The sequence below is a fragment of the Macrobrachium rosenbergii genome, chromosome 2 (genome assembly GCF_040412425.1).
Source record: "Macrobrachium rosenbergii isolate ZJJX-2024 chromosome 2, ASM4041242v1, whole genome shotgun sequence".
NCBI lineage: Eukaryota > Metazoa > Arthropoda > Malacostraca > Decapoda > Palaemonidae > Macrobrachium > Macrobrachium rosenbergii.
The window spans coordinates 42,083,013-42,088,012 of NC_089742.1; the positions used below are offsets into that span (position 1 = coordinate 42,083,013).

The following is a 5,000-nucleotide window of genomic DNA, read 5'->3' on the forward strand; positions in this document are numbered from 1 at the left end:
GAGTGTACCTGTGAAATTTCATATGGTTTTCGTCGGGGAATGCGAAATTACTTCCACTTCGGAAATACGGTACAGTGGTTTGCTCTTAGGGAGGTGTAACGATATACATCCCACTGGCGACGTTCACCCAATGTCATATATTCATATGTTAATTTGTGAATTTTTATTTTCTTTTTTTTTTACTCAGTGATCTCTTCTTTCTGTAATTCCCATTACCTTCTGTTGCTTCTTTCTAATGAACGCCATATTCTTTAAAAGCTCAAATTTCAAGTTAGTGTCCTCTGTGGGTTTGTTCCATGTGAATAGGTTTCATCAGCTGAATAATAATAACAATAATAATAATAATAATAATAATAATAATAATAATAATAATAATAATAATAATAATATTTATTCATGGTTTATTGCATTTTTGTGTCTTTTGGTGTTGTTGATAAAAAAATGGGCGATAAAGAATTATTAAGTGAATATGAAGGGATAAACAATATGCAAACCTCCCTCCCTTTCAAAATACACACCTTCCCTCCGTTTTGAACTCTGCTGAACAACTGCTTTGACAGTCAAATTATTCGTTCACATTCACCCTCCCCCAGGCCAAAGCAAACCCAAAGACAGTACCAATAGCACTCTCTTTGACTACTGCTTTTTTTTTTTTTAATACCCGGACAAAAGATTTATGATCGCTGCGTTCTCTCGGATTAGTCCTGGATTTGCCCCGTGATGCTCAGTGGTGGAGGAAAAGGGTAAAAATAATAATAGGAAGGTACGAAGGAAACTATATTTGGCTCATAGCGATCCAAAAATGAACATTAGGAGAGTTCAGTACGAGAAATAACAAGAGTGATTCTGAGGACATTTCAGCGCTGGGGAATAACTTTTTAATTCTCTCTAATGTAGCATAGAGATATGTACACATTAAAAGATAATTTTTGTGGTGCCCAGAAGAGCGATGGAAACTGGGAAAGAGTACAGGTTATCTCAAGGAATTTAATGTTAAAACTTAACTCATATTGTAGTTTTAAAAGGGTAGGTTCCTGCAGTAAAAACAAACTTGATACCTCACATTATCATAGTAGATACAACAAGATTTTTTAAATATTTCCGTCTTTTTATCCATTTTCTACTGTCGAAATATCTTTCAGTGTTTCCCGTAATTAACATTGTATTTGTACTTCTCTTAGCTACTTATTTTCTCTATTTTTTCATATTGGCTTTTTAGTTTTCGGTAAAAGAAAACTATTGTGCTGGCTTTGTCTGTCCGTCCGCACTTTTCTGTCCGCACTTTTTTCTGTCCGCCCTCAGATATTAAGAACTACTGAGGCTAGAGGGCTGCAAATTAGTATGTTGATCATCCACCCTCCAATCATCAAACATACCAAATTGCAGCCCTCTAGCCTCAACAGTTTTTATTTTATTTAAGGTTAAAGTTAGCCATAATCGTGCGCCTGGCAATGATGTAGGACAGGCAACCACCGGGCCGTGGTTAAAGTTTCATGGGCCGCGGCTCGTCTAGCATTATACCGAGACTACCGAAAGATAGATCTATGTTTGGTGGCCTTGATTATACGCTGTACAGAAAACTCGATTGCGAAGAAGAAATTTCGGCGTATTTTTCACTTGTTTCATATTAGCTTTAGTTGTGTTAGATGTCGCTTACTAGTTCAACGGCAATTCTGTATGAATGTGTGCTGGTATTGAATAACGATAATAAATTTGAAATCTTTAACCAAGTTTCATGAAAATGCGTCCATCAGCTATCGAGATATAGTTTGTTTATACAGACTGACGCTATCGCACATATACAGTAGACAGGTAAAAACATGATCTCCTCCCAACTTCGTTAGTTACACTAAATGGATTGTAATTCTACACTGTATAGAAAGATAATATCTACGTGATCGTATGGTCGTTAAACTCCTTCTTAAGTACAAACCTGAAATACAAAAATAAAGATATTGGAATCCGGGTGAGAATCAGAATGATGGATGATTACCACCTTTGCAAGGGGTGAAAAGTGTAGTGTGAATTCCGTAGGTTTTCCACATGAATCTCGCGGGATTTCTTAAATGATGATAAACATAATTATCAAAGTAAATAGAATTATCAAAACACTTAACTCGGGTTCATAGATCTTCTGAGGGCGCATGCCTCGATCACACTCTTGGATCCAGCAGAGAAGGCGTTTTACCTCATTTCCCTCCATTATGAGCGATCCTTTCCCCATTCCATCATCGTGTGACGTGAGTCATGTTAATCCTGGACCCATCCATCCATCCATCCATCCATCCACCAAGTCGCGTATTGATCCTGTCCCTTTAGTGCCTATGATCCCTCATCCGCCATACCCCAATCCCCTGATCCATAATCCCGCACCCCCCCACCTTTTTCCCTAACCTCCCACCCATCCCCAACCACTCCACCCAATCCTCCCCTTACCCGCTACCTTTCATATTGCGTCAGCCGTATCAGGCTTTCAGTCACCCCCACCCCCGTCCTCCTCCCCTCCCAACCACCAACCTCCCTCCCCCTTCTCCCCCTTTTCTTTTTCCCCTTCATGAACCCGTGTCAATCTGGAGCCCCCGCCAGGTCAACTCTATTAATTCACTTGGTCACCTGTTGTGATCAATTAGTGTGTCAGTTTCACGTTTACTTCCTTGGCAGGTTTCGGGAGGCGGTTCGGCAGTTCGCTTTCTTGAAGGTTCTCTCCCCGTGGTCGTCCTTCTCAAGGTTTCATTTGACTTTTTAAGGACGTTCCGCGTGTGCAGCATACACAGTACAAGCGCACAAACACACATTACATACATACATATATATATATATATATATATATATATATATATATATATATATATATATATATATATATATATGTATATGTATATGTATATGTATATATATATATATATATATATATATATATATATATATATATATATATATATAATATATATATATATATGTATAGAGTAGACAGACAGATATATAGATATTATGTGGTGTGTTTATGCACGTGAGTATACGCGCACTTGCGTATGTGCATATGCAAATCTTAAATTATTGTTTGCCAATTTCTCTTCTTCCGTCATATCCTGTACTCCTTATCCTTCATTATCCAAAAGCTTTGCGTAATTAGACACGCCCCTCTGTATATATATATATATATATATACTTACCATTAGTTTTTTTACCTGAATTTGATACTAATTTTAAAAAATGTGGTGTAAACTTTCTAAGGTGAAAAATAAAAAAAAGATTCCCATTTTTTCTTCATTATCACCACCGCCATTGTTCCGGGCTTTATGGCATTCAAAGGGCTTCTCGTGAAACAGGGCAATAGGATTTCTTCTTCTTGGTATATCCTGTATGACGTTTACTGCCTACGTTGGGCCTTGATCGGCACACTGTTGACAATACTGAAGGTCCTTTACAGCGCATCTTCGACCCAAGCTACTTTTGATATATTCCATTTACTTTCTTTTTCACCTTCTACTTTCCCTGTCCAACTTCTTTTACATTTGCCTTGTACTAGTTGTTGGAATTGCCCTCAGGAGAATCTAGATATGTAATGAAGTGGTTTGGTTATACTTTATTAAGAGATATACAGATCCCAGAGACATAGATCATATTGAAGTAGGATGTCACACTCGAATGATAGAGGTTGAAAAGCCGTTTAATGATGAAAGTAGTTGTGGGTTGCCCTGATTCCAATTAATTTTCCTTGCTTTTCTGCTCTCTTCTCTTTCTTGTTCCTTTCCTTTCTGCCAACGCTGAAAAAAAAAAAACTTTAGGTTGCACTATCTTCCTTAGCTTCATGTCTTATTTGTGACCCATTTCCGCTTGTCCTAGGTCACACTGCACTAGGCTCAATCCCTTTCTTTTGTCCCCGATTGAGGACCGACCTGAGTGAATAAACTCTCGTCCATATTGTTGCTCTGTTCCTGATTCTTCTGATATTTTTTATCATTCTTTTGTTTTTATAACTTTCGTTGTTCAGGCTTAGAATAAATTTCTTAGGTTGGAAGTGAAGAGTTGTCAAAACCAGCAGTTTACATTCACCATGGGCACACAATTCTATATGCATACATTTTTACGTTCATTGACTTGAAGTTAATGTTAAAGTACCTTGGTATTACTTACAGGATACTTACAGTATGTACAATTATGCAGTGCAGCAGAAACACAGACATATTTTTACATAAATATATATATATATATATATATATATATATATATATATATATATATATATATTGTACATATATAAATATATATATATATTATATGTATATATGTATGTATGTATGTATGTATGTATGTATGTGTGTGTATGTATGTTTGTGTGTGTGTGTGCATTTGCTTTATATTTCAGTGTGTTCGTGCATCACATATACGTAAGGAAAACAAAACGCGATACTTGAATTTGTTAAGCATGAACCAAAATCATTTTTGTTAGTAGTAACTTTTAAGTTACGGCCTCGAGTGTAGGTTTGCCAGCTCTTTCAATATCCCCATCCCTTTGGTAATGAAAGGTATGTGTACTATTGAATTCGGCCTTATTGAATGGGATTTGAATTCCAAATAGGATTTCTGAATGCCTGGAAGTACGTGAAAAGATTTATGAAAGGTTGTTAATTCACGAGGCTTATTACAGCTTCGGTATTTCAATCCTTATAATATTCTTTTATTACCTCCCTCTCACAGTGTGTGTGTGTGTGTTAACCAAACATTGTTTATCAGTATAACAGTAGACTTGTATATTACTATTATTTATTTGATAAGTGATATTTCTCTCTCTCTCTCTCTCTCTCTCTCTCTCTCTCTCTCTCTCCACGAAACCCCAAAACTATCTCAGACGGTGATGATTTCCCCTGGTAACCTGAAGGGTAATCATCTTCTCTACAATACATTTAGTTTCCTAGAAAAGAAATCCCTAAGCATCTTCTTAGAAAGACTGGACGTCTTAGTAGCATATTGATTATGGTCTCATTTTGACTTCCTGT

General features: G+C 36.6%; 2 protein-coding genes across 22 annotated transcripts in view; one reads left to right on the forward strand and one right to left on the reverse strand.

Moving 5' to 3' along the window:
* Positions 1–5,000, forward strand: part of LOC136845769 (mucin-2-like) — a 1,649,806-nt gene that overhangs the window by 1,552,501 nt on the left and 92,305 nt on the right. The gene's annotated exons all lie outside the window — the stretch shown is intronic.
* Positions 3,575–5,000, reverse strand: part of LOC136845827 (gem-associated protein 6-like) — a 142,269-nt gene continuing 140,843 nt past the window's right edge. For both annotated transcript variants that reach the window (XM_067116252.1, XM_067116232.1), the window contains exon 6: positions 3,575–3,767. The gene's annotated coding sequence lies outside the window, so the exon portion shown is untranslated. The remainder of the gene's footprint in view (positions 3,768–5,000) is intronic.